The sequence below is a fragment of the Amphimedon queenslandica genome, unplaced genomic scaffold (assembly GCF_000090795.2).
Source record: "Amphimedon queenslandica unplaced genomic scaffold, v1.1 AMPQUscaffold_12949, whole genome shotgun sequence".
NCBI lineage: Eukaryota > Metazoa > Porifera > Demospongiae > Haplosclerida > Niphatidae > Amphimedon > Amphimedon queenslandica.
This window is the reverse complement of record NW_003546815.1, coordinates 10868-27641: the sequence shown is the minus strand read 5'-3', so window position 1 is coordinate 27641 and position 16774 is coordinate 10868. Positions and strand designations below refer to the sequence as shown.

Below are 16774 nucleotides of genomic sequence, written 5' to 3'. Positions count from 1 at the left end.
ACTCGCCACAGTTGTGTAGGCCAAAACTAAGCAGTTTGGTTATCAATCTTTCATTAAAATTTGTCATTTTAAAGGAAACAATACTCCTTCATAAAATTCTGCAAAGTAGGGTTTGAAATCTTTGTACTATTTTTATGAATTATTATTTTTTATTAATTAACATTTATAATTATTAATTGAACTATTAATTATTATTATGGTTGAACTCAACCCCCTTGTTTCTTTTATTTTTTGACAACCCTACTTTTTCTTATTTAATAGAAATTTTTTTATTTACTTGTCTATTTAATTGTTGGAGACTTTGAACTGCTGCCAACAGTAATGGACTTTCCTCTACACACTTCTGTTACAGGTTCAGATCTGAAACCAGGGATTCCGAGCATACAGATAGAATTCACTTTGACCCAAGTAATGAGGCAATCTTGACAAAATACTAAGACAAATTTTGTTACATTTTATTCCTGAGAAATGGAGATACAACAATGGAAGACTGGAGCCATGTCATGAAGCAAACTCCAAGTAGAGTACAATAGAAGTCTTCATTTGTTAGTGCACTTAGGCAGTTCCTACTGTTTAAGGTGTTGTTTCAGAATGTTGCTATATTACATGAGTTTGGTCACCCAATCGCTTCCAACAAGGCAATACACATTGGAGCTAATGCAAGCAGTGCATCTCCTGATGATGCTGGTGGCTTGGAAAAAGTTGTCATTTTAGCACGAACAGCTAGAGTAATGCTGACTAGGCAACTTGTGGGTTAAAGTCAGACTAGTTAATAAAGCTATGGCAACAGTTGAAGCTATCTGCTACAGGGAAACCACATCTCGTCATCTACCAGTGGCTGGGACGGTACAGTTTGATCATAACACTCGACCAACAGTGCATGACATCACAGTGTCACGCCAATTGGTCGTAATTGGTCTTCTGCAGGTGGTCAATGTTCATGCCTTCAACTACCACTCAAGCTGGCATTGGCAGTGACAATCCACAAGTCCCAGGAACTCACTCTGGACAAAGTGGTCATTGATGTAGGAAAAAGGGTGTTCTTATGTGGACTGATATTTGTTGCCTGCTCAAGATTGAGAAAGTGGAGGGATATTCTGTTTATGCCACCATTTCCCCTCCAAAGACTCATGAGCATTGCTAATGATAGATATCTTAAGAAGAAAAAAAGATGATATATGTCTGCTTAGCCTTCAGGAGGCAACAGATGAACCACCTATGAAAGACACATCTCATATGGAGTAATTAACAGCATCAGCTATCGCCACCTCCTCAAAAAGATAAAAAGATAAGTCAGTATGTACAACCACTAGTTTAAATACTGTAAATTCAACAATTTTTAACCTCTCTACCTTAATCTACTCTTAATTTGACACTGATTCCTTCATACATGTGACAAGCACTTCCTTTATCCTCTTATTATCTACTCTCTTATACAAAATGTACTTGTAAATTCACTCTCTACCCTTACTGATTTTTTATTAAAATATCATAAATGTGCTTGTTTATTATACTACTTCAACAGGCAGTGCTCATTGTTTTTAATTGTCACTTTAGATTAAACTTTATCAGCAAATTGTTCAATAGTGAGAGAGGAAATTAGTGCTGGTACTAGATGTAGATGTCTTGACAATGTTCATTGCCACTTGCAAGTTAACTTTAACAGTTGCTTGCATGTAGTGCTGTTCATGCTAGTAGTGTTATGTAAACTGAGAGTAATGCAGATGTACTACTGCAATGGCTGACAACTGATACTCAATGACAAGTAATAATAGCTAATGCAGATGATTAATAGTGGGTGTTGCTGTTGCGTACTGATGCATGGACACACGGGCAATTGGTTGAGAGCAAATTAGAGGACCATTATTTCTCTTTAGTTCATTAAGAAGTCTTTCCTTCTCTTCTACAAGCATCAATCTCTTTGTCTTCCGCATCTTTTTACTTTTGCACATATTTTTCTGTGCCCTCATAAAGCCATATCTCTTTTCTAACTCCCTCTTTTTTAACCCTCTTTTTTGATTCTTCACTTGTGTGTTCTGTAATGTGGTAAGATTGACAGTGTTGTCAAAAGTAATCTCTTATTCGAATAAACAAACAGAAGAAAGGAATAATCATGGAAAGATGCATGACAACAAGCTCCACCCACCAAATTATAATACATTAATAACAGCATGATAAATACAGTCATAATTATAATAACAATGATATTAATCATAATAATAACATTACATCATTCCCCCTTAGTCTGTTAAACACCATATAAACATAACTTGCTAAATAGTTGAACAGTTTTTTAATAGTGTATGTGCAAATTAATGAGTATTGTACATTCTGTACCAATCTGGTAAATTGTGTCTCCATTGCGGTCGACCCTGTGCTACTGAAGTACCTATAGTTCCTTCGTCCTTAACTTCCATCTCCTCTTCATCCAGACAGACATAACCGCTTGTTTTTTCTGTTACTGTCATGGTATCAGTAGGTGTGAATTGACTCTGAAACCCCACTGACTGATAAGGAATACATTTATATGGCTTCAGCCTGTTAATATGAACAACCAAATTCTTCCTTCCTCCCACTAGCAAAATCCTCACAATATAGCGACTGATACGATTGACAATGTTATACGGACCCATTTATGGTGAGCACAATTTGCGACTCAGACCCTGTTTAACAGCAGGTGTAAGAAGATATACCGGTTCTCCTATTTTTAAGTGGACGTCATGTATTTTCTTATTGTATTGCATTTTCTGCTTTATATGTGCTTGAGTACTTGATTCCCGTACCTTGCAAAAAGTGTGATGAAAGACTTTTTTTAAGCAGTGCTATAATGAGGGTATGAGCTAGGTTCATCCTCCGCTGGTCCTTGTAATATTGTATTCACAGGCAACTTTGGAGAGTGGCCAAAAAGAATGTGAAATGGAATGAAACCAGTGCTTTCATGAATAGCAGTGCAATAAGCCATTAGGAGCATTGGAAGGTGAGTATCCCAATCAGCCTGATTCTCTGCTTCTACTTTAGATAGCATAGTTTTGAGGGTTCTGTTAAATCTCTTAACCTGACCGTTTCCCTGTGGGTGGTAAGCTGTTGTCTTAGTACAGTTGATAACCAATATATACACATGTTGGTGATTAGAGAGCAAGTGAGGTTAGCTCATTGATCACTATGCAATACTGTTGGAACACCATAACAACAGACTATTTCATTCAAAAAAACATTAGCCAAGGTCTTAGAATCTGTGGCCTGAAGTGGATACGCCACAACCCACTTAGTAAAGATGTCTGTTACTATCAGGATATACTTGTGGCCTCCAATTGTTGTGGGTAAAGGACCTGTATCCCATGAGACTTTCTCTAAAGTATTATTACCACTTATAGTACCTAGTGGTGCTTGGGAATTATGAGAGGTGATTTTGTTGTTGACATGGCTGACACTCTGCACCTACTACTCTACATCTTTTTCATATCCAGGCTAATAAAATGTTTCCTTGACTTTGCGCAATGTCTTAGAAACACCCAAATGCCCTCCTGAGTCATGGAGATGTTGTAAAACCAGCTTTGCCATGGTATGACTACCTGAATAATTTCAGACCCATTGGATGGTTAATATCGATGACAAAGCATGCAATCTCGAAGTATCAATCAGTTAGCTTGCCGTGTGAAAGCTGTTGGTTCAGCAAGTGGCTGCCCAGTTTCTAAGGCTTTGTAGACTTGTGACAAAACTAGATCCTGCTGCTGAGCAGCTCAAACCTGATTAGATTCCTTTGCTAATGCAGTAGCAACACTCTCTTGTGAAATTTGGGACAATATATTGGCATTTTTTTTGAGTTTGCCTGGCCGAGAACTAAAGTGAAAATCAAACTGTTGCAGGAACAACAGCCATCGAGTTATTTGGCCTCCAGTATCCTTAAGAATCTCAAGAGATGTGAGGATCTGTGAGCAATGTGAAAGTGTGACCATACAAATATGGATATAAGTGTTTAACAGCTGAGACAACAGCTAGAGCTTCCGGCTCCCAGGTGGAGTAATTCTGTTCAGCTTTCTGAAACTGTCGACTCCAGTAGGTAATAGGGTGTTTTTGGCCGTTCACACTTTGACTCAAAACAGTGCCGATGGCACCACTGGAAGCATCTGTGGAGATAAAAAAGGGTAAGTCAAAGGATGGCAATATTAACAAAGGTTCAGAAGCAAATGCTTGTTTTAAATTGTCTAATGCATTGCCACAAGCATCTGTCCAGTAGAATGATTTAGGTGCCTTTTTAGTTAATGGGTAATATGGGTAAAATCTTGAATAAAGCGCCTATAATAATTGGCTAACCATAAAAATTACTGAACTTTCCTAGTATTATCAGGCACTGGGTATAAACTTATGCATACTAGCTTATCAGGGTCTGGTTTGGTTCCATGAGATCCAACTACATGATCCAAATATTTGACTACACTTATACAAAAATGACACTGCTAATTTTATGTTATTCCAGCACCCAAAAAGCGGGGGAACACATTCTCAAGACAGAACGAATGATTCAGAAAAGTCTTACTAAAAACAATGACGTCATAAATGTACACCAAACATTTCTCCATAATTATTTCTGCCTACACACATGTCATCAGCCGTCGGAAGGTGGCTGGGGCGTTTGTAAGGCAAAACAGCATCACCTTATACACACAAAGACCCATAGGGGTTGAAAAAGCTGTCGTTTCCTTAGCAGAATCCTCCAAATCAACCTGCCAATAGCCTGAGGCCATGTTTAGAGTACTAAAGTACTTGGCACCACTAAGGGTGTCTAAAGTTTTTTCTATTTATGGTTGTGGATATGCATCCTTGTGGGTCACAGCATTGAGTTGGCGGAAGTCAATGCAAAAACGCCAGTTACAAACTTTCTTATGCATTACAACCACTGGTGATGACAATGGGCTGGCACTATGGCGGATTATAACTGAATTTAACATGTTTTGAACTTCTCAAATAACAATGGGTTTAGCTGCCACAGGCAAATGGCAAAATTTCTGGTGTATAGGAGAGCCTGTAATGATAATATGCTTAACCACAGATGTGTGACCTAATGGTTCATTAACAGGGAACAAAGAATCATACTTCTCTAGCAATACTTATAATTGTTCCTTCTCCATAGGAGTAACCGACATCTACCATCAAACATTTACTGGTAGGGGAAGGTGTGTTCCTACTTGTAGGTGCATGTCTTTGGGTATCTGCAACATAAATATGGTAGAAATTCGCTAATTTTCAACCTTGATGTTGTGTGATTGATTGTTGAGACCCATTAAAAATTTGCAAAAAGAGCACACCCTGGTCATCAGCTTTACACAAGGCTCTAGCACAAACAATATCACTAAAGATTGCTGTGAAAGGGATTGGTTCTACCAAACCCTCTCTCATTAGCTGCTGAGAATTGGCATCACTGCTACTACCTCACAATAAGGCTGAGATACAATGGATATGATGGCCCTTTAGTACCATGTCTTGTGGCACAATCACAGAAAACTCACCAGAAGAAGGCACATTACCATTTCTACTAGATAATGGCACCGTAGACTGATGTGGGAGCCGTACCTAGCAGTAATACGTTGTTGGAACAGTCTAGAAATGCCCCATGCTGACACAAATAATCTGCACCCAGAATAGTGTATTGTGAGATCCTTAACTACCATAAACCCATGCATACTTTTAAAACTACCAAGTGAGATAGGTAGTTTGATGCGACCACTCATCTCTAAAGGTGTATCACTAGCATTTGTAGCTAAGGTTGATTATGGGGAAATTAGCCTCTGATGTCCCCTGTCACACACAATATCATGCTTAATAAGAAATATTGTAGCCACAGAATCTATGAGGCACTGTATTCGGTTTCTGTCAATTAACACATTACTATGAAAACATGTCTTAATGTGATTTGTGCATGTACAATTGTGTGGCTCACTGTATAAATAGGGGAGAATAACTATCCAGCAGCCATCCCCGTATTGATCAGGATTCTTGGAATTTAAATGAGGGCAATTTCTTTTGAAAAGACCTTATTTCCCACAATGCCAACAGAATTGGCAACATCTCCTTGGTTTTTCTCTCAATCTGACATATTTTGGCTGTTGATAATGGCTAGAACCCTGATAACGACTGCCTTGGTATTTTTGTGATTGGCCTATACTATGGTACAGTTCCTCTATTGGGCAGTAACAGCTGCCACTGCTTCCACTAACTTCTTTACTTCTCATTTCTCTTGCTTACCTACTTGGTAAATGGGCTTTACCTCCAGATCACCAAGCCCCAAGACTTGTTCGACATTTTAAGCTCGTCCCACTGCTTCATCTAGGTGGGGTGGATAGCCTGCTGCAAGCAGCACCTGTCTAGACACGTCTAGCCATTAGTCACTCAAAACCTTTGCAAGTAAATCCTGTGATTTAGTACCAGGAAATACCTCCACAAACAACCTTTTCAAATCAGTGAGGTAACAATTGACTCTCCCCTTGGGCTTGTTTACGAGACTGAAACTGCTTACTAGTTGTAACCTGGTCTCTCACAAGGCCTGCTTTGGCCACGAGATTAGTCTTGAGAGTTGTCAAAGAATCCCTCTCATCTGCAGACAAGGAGATATAATCATCTAGTAGTCGACACCTTAACATAACAGTGTAGGTATAATTTTCAACTGTTTTTCATCATCCAATTCCTTAGCAGCTGCTACGAACAGGAACCTTGTCCACGAGCATTAAAAATCTTGGCTTTTGAATAATATCTCTGGCAAAGGAATATCTACACGATTCATCCCACTTCTGACACCAGTTTTGATGGGCTAAGATTGACTAGTGTTGTCAAAAGTAATCTCTTATTCGAATTAACAAACAGAAGAAAGGAATAATCATGGAAAAGATGCATGACAACAAGCACCACCCACCAAATTGTAATACATTAATAATTGCATAATAAATACAGTTATAATTATAATATCAATGATACTTATCATAATAATAACATTATTACAGTACTTGTGGTTAGCTCTAAAAAGTCTGTTTTCCTTAAACTGTAGCTTCTTTTTGAGTTCTTAATTTTTATCCAGGGCCTTGTTGAACTTTTCCTCTAAAGCATATCTCGTCGACCCTTTTTTATATTATCTCTCATTGAACTGTTTCTTGTCATTGTAAACCAAATAGCTGGTACAAAACCTTCCTTTAAAAATGAGCCTTCCTTGAAGGAACCAGAAACCTCATTCAAACTACCTGAACCTTCCTCTCAGACAAATGCTCCTCGGAAACCAGGGCAGTCTTAGTCTCAATGGCATTCAGTTTAGCTTCTTCTCCTAAGTCGTCTATCTTAGTTCAAGTTCTTTTCTGACATCCTCAGTGACAAAACTTTCCAGTACTTATGACATGGCTTGTGGCTACAAATAAACTAAACTATTTTTAGGTCTTTTTCGGGTACAAAATTAATGTTATAATAAATAAAAAGTTTTGACTCCATATGTTTCTGATGAATGTTGCACATGCCCACCTGATTCTCAGAGTCACTTCATTGTAGTCACTAGTCAAGCGGAAAGTTGTCCTGCAGTCATGTATCTGGTTTTTCTCATTGAACTTTCAGGTCTATTTTTATCAGAAATCTTTAAGCTTTTGTTCATTCTGTCTGAATAGATTCTCCTGAAAAGAGCACTGGTTTTGACGTCAATAACGTTGAAGTTTCTGACAAACTAGCTACCGTACACAGACAAGTAATAGAACTTTCACCCTTAAACAAAGGGAAAAACAGAGAAAGTTGCAAAACTGATGGAATTAAGGTATCAAGATTTGTCTCATTTCAACAACTTTAAAAAATTGCGGGGCAATTTATCATTTGCATTGAGCTGCTGTAAAAATAAGTTTGACTCCTGCCTCACAATAGTAAAAAGTTGATTGTACACTATTGAAAAGTCTCTTAAAAAGTTTAAGCTCGACCATGACGTTATAAACAACAGTAGATTACATGTCATAAATAACAATGAAACATCTAGCACTTGTGTCAATCAGCACATTTTAGTTGTTGCAAAAGTAGTTACAGTTGATCCAATTGTTAAAATAGGGACGAAAATGTGAAAGTAGCTAACGAAACAAGATGGTGCACTTAAGAAGGTCACAGGAAGTTGTAGAATCATACTGTGGGAAAAGGATACAAGCAGGTTGCAGAAGGGAACCAATGGCAAACTGTCTGACTTGTCAATAAGTCAATATGATGGCATGATGTATTTCTCATTATGTCATGGTGCATCAAGAGAAGTTCAAGGTATAAGTGATTTGGAAGTAGATAAAATGGGGGACGTTTATGAATCAACTCAGCAACCTGCTATTTTCAGTACTACTGAGGAAACTAAGTCTGTTTTAAGTGTATGAGATTATTCATTTTACATTGTTTGTACTGGAGCAGTCAAGAATGCAAGACCAACTATAGCTAAAGGTACAAAATGTATACAAGTTACTGATGGCAACAACTTGAAATCAGCTAACATCTTATATCAAGCAACTCGAAGAGGTGGTTTTAGTGATCAACAGAAGCAGGTAATTAGAGGTATTGAGGGTGCTTCGACAAAAGAAAAGAATCTTAATGCCTCTCCATTTTCTTTTGATTACTAAATTATGATGAATGTCATTCATACTTTCATCTAAACTTAGGAGCTTCATGTAGTTTTGGCAGCATAAGTTGCACACATTTGCAGTCATTCATTTCATTAATTATATAAGTAATCATAACTAATTATTGCTTATTCATGTATGTTCAGCCTTGCCCCTTCAATATTCTTTATTGTGTCTAGTTAAAAATAGTGTCCAACGCGCCTCAAAACTGTGATACCACAGTGCATATGTGTACATTGCATGGTGATTGGTACGAAGTAGCCATTCTTGCTTATTTATATTGCATTTCAGTCAGAAAGCTTCAAATAAGCAATAGCCAACCAATAGAAGAACATATTTTTATTTATTTCTAATTGTTTCTTGTGCTGTATCATCCTCAGGCTAAAGATGTCAGTTTTAGAGTTACCTGCATTCTTCATGCGCCCCTTTATCAACAACATAAATTTGAAGATTACTGAAATTAACTATGTATACTAGCAAAAAATGACAATAAACATGCGCTGTAGTATCACAGAATACAGGCCGATTCTTTCTATAGAAATATCCATTCTTGATATTATGAATAGCAAATTGTTATTTTTAACAAAAATTGTGGCACATAATGCATTAATGTTATATGCATAGGTTTTGTGAAGTATATCAGATCAAAGGGAATCACTTGCATATAACTTGTAGTTACACTTACGACCAAAATCAAATCAAAATCAAGACATGAAATAAGTAAATCCAGTTGAGATCAAGGGATTAAGACAATCTGTAGTGACATCAAGAAATGTACGTTTTCCTTATAACTTTATTATGTAAATCTATGAATGTTTACTTAACTGTGCAATGTGGTGCACATAAACAACTCTTGAAGCAAATTTGTAGCAGCCGCAAGGTAGAAATTAAGGAAGGTTGCTGTAGACATACATTTTGGAAATAATAATTACCTTAAAAGAGCTTGGAAGTTTGATGCATCAAACATTGCAATGTACATTACAGACGGTGTTGAATCCGAAAATGTTCATTGACACAAGCTGGACATTTGGTACATGGATGAACATTTGGAAGAGGTAACAATAGCTAATATGAGTCACGATGATAAATATTTTAGGCGAAGATTGAGAGCGATAATGACAAATTATGCTTTAGTTGTCCTCTCTCAGACAAGCATTCAGAGTCTTCCTTTAGCCTTTTGGACTCTCCATAGCAAGGAGTGCATCATATTTCTAATGGAAGTAGTCATTGTTGTGTATTATGTTAATTAATTATTCATTCTCATAATTATTATTTGTACTGAGCATGCACAATTGTTGTAAGCTCGTGTTTTTTGGAGAAGAGAAGTTGTTAAAGAAAGGAATTTCCGAGACCATTTCTACAGTCCTCTACTGCAACAATTCCCCTACATGGTCCTCCTGAGACGGTTCTGGCAGAGAGGGTCAAGAGTTGGTCGAGAATTGCAGAGATGACACCTAGAAATGAGTTGCTCTTACTGAGACGGTCAGCAGGATTAACCAAGTCGGGACACAGACCAACCTCAAGCGTAAGAAAGGGTCATCGAGTGGTTGTGAGTTATCAAGGGACCTGTTTTATCTGTTCTGTTGGCATAATATTTTTCCTTTTGTCATTGATTTTAAAAATGCCACGTGGCGAAGGTACCTTCGTAATCTGTTGATCTGTGTGGGTGTAATTTATGATCTGACAAAATCAACCTAGACTCAAATTTAATGAATATGAGGTAAGGCCAAAAATGTGATAAGACAATTTTTGATATATGAGTAATATATTTGATATATTTGCTATAGAAGTCAATACCTACCTAGTGATACATAAATCTTCCCAAAACTCCATGTATTACTGGAGTTAGAAGCCACTCTTTGCAAAAGGTGTCCTCCATTTACAGATCAGAGTCAAGGTAATTGCATGAGCGGGTGTTGTATGACGCATCAATGAGATCACGAGGGTAACCATGGCTACGCTAATTTACAAAATTTACAGTACTGTTAGTGATTTTGAGGATGTCTGCGGAGGAAATAGCAAAGCCTCTAAACACAGGGAACACACAGGATACTACTCTTCTCACTTGGCTAAAAAAATACTTCTACTCCTCTACGCAGAGCTCAGGTAAGCAATACTATAATTACTGGTAATGAATATTGTTTTACTTGTTTATACAAAGACATTAACAACAGATAACAACAATATAAATAAAGCAACTATTATTATGCCATAGGATTTTCGGACTGTAAGATGGTGAAGATGAATATGATAGGCCTTGTTAAAAATCCTGGAGCAGCTGCACTTTACATTACAGCAGAAGCTTGCACAGCACCTGGAGCAGCAGGAAGAGGAGTATGATAATGAAGAACCACTCATCTCTCCTACAACTAGCAACACCATAGTTGTGGAGCCAGACGATCTAAGGTTGGATGAGAGAACTGTGGATTTGAGAGAGAGGGAGGAAATTGAGGCGTTACACTCTAGTGTGTGTTGTGCAAAGAAGTGCCACACAGTTTCAGAAGAATGATCTGATGGGAGTGCACTGGGATTTGCAAAAACTGGCGAAGGACCAACTACAAATGACTATTCATGGACACCTGATGTCTTCAACATCTTGTGAAAACAGTTGAGAGGAATGGGACTGAGTATGAATACAGGGGAAGAAAGGATTGAACATAAAATGTCAACAATTAATGATTTTTTGATCTTGTCAAAGTAGATATGTAAGAAGCTCTTCTTGTTCATCTACAGTATCAGAAATGGTACTTACAAGAACTTGAGGATGCATTTCTTTCAAAATGGAATGACAGCTCGGTAAAACTAATAAAAATAATCCTAAGTAGAGTAATTAAAATTGTTATTGTAGGGTTCATGGGAACACTGGTTGCATTCAATGTCACGTTCTGTCTGTGGAAGGCATTAAATATGTGGTAGCATTTTTTGAGAACTATGCTGATGACTACGCCATTTTACTACTTGGAAGGATAGCTGTTTATAAAATAGCCAAGACATTGCCATCCGGTGTGTCCGGACGCATGGTTTACTGGCTGTGTCAGATACTATTTCCTTTGCATTCATGGTATATTTGACTTTGGAAAATGCCTTTTGTATTGGGTTAAAGTCAGGGCTATAGGGAGGAAAAATTGTACAAAGGCTGCAGTTGATTTAATTACTTATACAACTTTATCAACATGATGTATTGTCAAGCAGCACAACACTGGAATTAGGCAACTAAGAACAAAGCCAGACAATGTAACATTATTGACACTTTTTGATGTAATGTAGCAATTTAATAGTCCACTTGTTGAAATAGCTGCTATAGCTGAAATCTGTTTATCCCTTACTAAAATCTTTCTACAGGTGTCAGGGTGGCCTCTTAGACTGTATCCGTAACATCTCAAACAACTTTTCCCATCCGCCATAGAGTCATCCATAAAAATGAATAAATCTAAGTGACGTCTAAAAATACGCAATAAAAGCAAAAACTCTGCAAGCATAATACCACTTCTTTGCTTGATAACAATGCCAATTTTCTTCCTAGTGGAGTTAGAGCTCTGCAAAAATCTCATGATAGTACTAACATCAACATCAGTACTTGTTTTTAAAGCAATGAAGACTTCATTTCATGTACATATGTATTAGGCCTATTGATAAAAGCATTTAGTACTATAAACTTATTAACTTCAGTCAAAACAGCAGTCTACGTGATTGGCAGGGTATCTCTTTCTGTCCACGTTGCCACTTTCTCTGAAATTTGCCACTGTTCTATGAACTGTTGATCAATCAACTAACAAATTCTCTGCTATTTGATGAGGAGGTATCTCAGAACCTTTAATTCGATGCAAGGTATGCCCATCTGAGGTCACTGGAATAAGCAGAACTTTTATGTGGCTCACAGGACATTTACAGAAATGATTATTAGAAAATTTAGAATGAGCGGACTGACGTGATAAAACAACATCCCTATTTGGATGTTATGGGTGTTATGTTGCGAAGGTTATGCAAGCCAGTGTACACACCGAGGAAGCATGGTTCATATAATGTGCTGAATTTACTGTAAGATATGGGATCTACCAGGAAGAAATGCACGTTTTGCTCGGTTGCTGGGAAATCAAACTGTTATCCCCCAAGTTTACTTCTTGACTGAACAATAAAGGGCTTCTTGGAACTTCCCTGTAACATTTATAGTGAACAATCTTTATTTTCATCAATACAGTTGCGATTGTCTGGATATAGCCTAATACAATGCCGCAATTTTTTGCCTTGTGCTGGGTACTGCGAAAGTGCAGATTGCTCATGCATCTTATAACAGACAAACTCACCCAATGAATCTCATTAAAGATGTAAATACTCCTATGAATTTTGTGATCTTTCAGTTAATATTGTTGACTGGCTACGGTTAGGTGTACATGACCTATATACCACCTCGCAGTCCCATTTATCTTACAGTAACTATAGCACATATCTGATTGGATCAGACATGTATGGACATGCATGTGTTTTAGACATACATGTAGTGCTGCTCACATATGCTATCCTAAATTTCAAATCTTTCATGACCTACTTAATATAAAATAACATCATGTACATAAATCATTTATTTGCAAACTGTTATTTTTGTTAATGAGAACATGTATATGTTACAACAATCATCAACAAAAGATGTTCAACATCAGCTGGAAAGCATCTAATAAGCGCAGAGCATTGATGGAAGCATCATTCAAATGCGTAACATCAGCCAGAAGCATTGACTTAATAATGCGCACAGCATTAATTTCAGCATTATGTACAACGTTATCTGGCAAGTATTAACATACAGTATAAGAGAAAAAAAACTTTGCATTCCGTTTGCCATGAACGGGAATTCACTATTACATGGACCGTCTTCTTTCGTTTTGCCCCTTGCACTTAATGCTTTACAACGTTACCGTCATGACCGTTCTCAGCCGTTATCTATGCGTTTTTACAGTCGGATGACCAATGGATCTTCTTGAACTACTGGAATGGCATAATAGATAACCCATAAACCAAATAACTTCAACTGTCATTCTTTGGTAGCCATGACTCACCACTTCCACTACTGCCAGATAGAAAACTACATACAGTTTGTTTGTATTATAAATACTGTTATTTTGTATAATCTTGTCTATAGAACTTTGTTATGATGTAAAAATCTAATAAAACATTTTTGTAATTACTGTATTCTGGGAAATATTAGTGGCTTACAAGCAGGGGCAGATCTAGGATTGGATTCTTGGGTGGACCTTAATGATTTGGGTGTGGTAACTAGTGTGGCCAACAAGACCAGCATTCAGAGTCAAAATTTTGAAGATTAAAGCTGTTAAAATGAGCTCCTTTGTGGTTAAAAATTTTTTTGCATAGTCATGCTTCACAGTTTACATAGTCATCCACATGAAAAAGTTGATTTGAAATTATGGCACAAAGTTTTTGGGTGGGCCTGCCCACCCTGACCCAACCCTAGATCCGCTCCTGCTTAAAAGTAGCGATCTTAATTATTTTATTGCATAAAAATTTTGATGCATTGACTGGTGTGGGAAATTAAACCAAGTAAGAAAATAAAATTATGACAAAACTGATTAATTAATATAATTTTATAACCACACAGCAGCATGGCTACCACTACATCTTGCTGTTTTCAGGTGCCTTTATGTATTTGGGGCTATCATGTCTACAAACTGTATGAAACAGACATAACACATCTACTCAATTCTATTTACTCTAAATCTACTTGTACTTTAATTTTTTAACCAGTATTTACTTGTATTTACTTTGTTAGTAGATGTGTACTTTCATGTATTTTCATCTACTAAAAATATGTTACTTATTCCAAAAAGCATCGCATGAAATCTTCCATTGCAGCTATTTCCTCATGATAATAGCCATGCGGGCACTAAAATTTCATACAATAGAATGTGTTATGTCGAAAAGAAAAAAATTCTTAACGACTTCCTGCATGATTAGCACTAAAATCAGAAGAATTAGTATTAGGAAGCAGCCTTTAAAGGAGCACGGACACGGAAACGCGTCATCATGATTGTTTAAACAAATTAATTAATGACGTCATTGCGAGGGCGTGGGTCCACCTACTCACATGTAATATGACAACCAAGTGTAGCTGTGCTACTACTTGTTCTAGAAAAAAAGGAGCTGGATTTTGCCCTTGCAAAGCTGCTGGATCAGCTTGTAATTCTGCTTGTAGCTGTGGAAAAAAGAAGGCTTGTAGAAATCAGGTTGGTCTATATAATTTAATATCCTAATGCCAACAAAATCTTCCATAGATTACTATTTCAACTAGTACACAGCCAGCTGCTACTGTCTCAAATGGTCCAACATTACAAGATGAAGCACAACAACTAGAAGCCTATTACCAATCAATTTATGTATTAATAATACTTTGTTACAGGAATTTATTGCAACACTTTCAAGTTCTGATAAAGATTCACTGATTGCAAGTCTACTGACTGGTAGAGGTGGTGTATCAATGGCTGAATGTATTTTGGAGAGGTCAAAGCATCCAGAAATTCTAGTGCCGGAGGAGTATTTGCCTCCATGGTGTAAATGCAAAAACTGTACCTTTATGGATACAGAAGAAGAGAATGTTTGTTGTGGGAGACAGTCATGTATAACAAATTACAGACACTTTGTGAATATGTGACCATAATTGACAAAAGGGCCCTTATGGCGGATTTTAAAATTGGTCATTATAATGGAAAATATCAACCTGTGAGTGCTTTGTTAGACAATCATTGTTTCTAAAAGTTTCATAATAACTTTTTGCATCCTGTGGAGTATTTTTATGATAAATGGGGCTCAGGAACTTGGATTTCTTAGGCTAGAAAGACAAATTTCACTACCCGCCATAAGGTCCCTTTTGTCAATTATGGTCACATATATGTCTTGATCAGCAAGTATTGACTGTTGCTATATACCAACGATGTGACATTAGAGCTGACATGATCTGTTATTCTTCAGAAAGCTATCGAAAGGCAGCTTATCGTCAATATATTCTTTGGAAATATAAGAAGTTAGGCAAGGGAAACAGGAAAGTGTGTCCTTCTTGTGTTGTACGTGCAATACGTAACTGGTATCTTTCACAGACAGGGCACTACATGGGTTTTCGTTCACAATAAAACTATCAATAAGTGCAGAGAGAAGAGTTATTATATTATTTTAAATTATTTATTGAGAAAGAGAAAATTTACTTATTTTTCTTTCAGTTATATTTGATGTTGGTGGTGGGGGTATATGAGCTGTAGTTTGGTTAATCATTTCTGGATGACTTGGAGGTTTGGGCAAAACTTTTGATCTTATAGGAACTTCAGAATTATATCGATAACAGAATAGCTGACAAATTAATGGCTCTATATAACTGTAGGACTTCTTTTCAAGCACAGGAATGACATCCCACCGCTTTGTTTTTTTTCGATAAGTCCTGTGACTTCTTGGTTCACCAAATTCATTAACTGCCTGTTTCCTCCCCAAATGGCTATTGTGATCTATTGCAGCCAGAAAGATACGTAATCGATATCCTTCATCCCTTTTAAGAAACAATGATACAATACAAGCTAAAAACTAGAAAAACTTACTTAAATGATGTTCTTTTGTCACAGTAGGATAAGATCAAGTTATGAAATGCTTCTAAAACTCCATTATGCCTGTTGTAAGTTCATGAAAAAAAATTTTTTAATAAATAACATAACCCATCAGAAAAAATGCTTACCTAAATCGTACATAATATTTTAGAGATTCTATCCATTTCTTGTCCAACACCAAATTCTTTAGTGCCTCGATTTCCTGCCCACAACTATCGAGATATGGAATAACATTCCCATCAGAATCTGTAGGTGCCTCTTTTGATTTATCTCCTTCATTCTCATCTATATGATCACATTTACCAGTAATCCAGTCATGTTCATCTTGAATATGATGAAGTATACTAATCCATTTACTCTACATTAAATACTTTGTATTACTTTAGCTACATTTAATAAATATACTTTAAGTAATTCCTCTTTCTCATCACGTTTCACAGCAATACCAGAAGTGGTTATATATTTTGTCAATCCATTTAGCCAGAGTCTCCATTCCTTTTTTCTTTGTTAGCTGTGAGTAGCTCAAAAATTTATGCAACAATTATGAGACCTATACCTCACACAAAA

At 36.8% G+C, this 16774-nt stretch overlaps 1 long non-coding RNA gene across 1 annotated transcript; it reads right to left on the bottom strand.

The window, feature by feature from the left end:
- Positions 1 to 16053: 16053 nt before the first annotated feature.
- LOC109586098 (uncharacterized) lies at positions 16054 to 16713 on the bottom strand. The gene is made up of 4 exons (XR_002186823.1): positions 16613 to 16713; positions 16336 to 16565; positions 16202 to 16270; positions 16054 to 16152 (listed from the first exon to the last, which is right to left on the bottom strand). It is a non-coding gene; the product is annotated as an uncharacterized LOC109586098 (long non-coding RNA).
- Between the last annotated feature and the right edge of the window lie 61 nt (positions 16714 to 16774).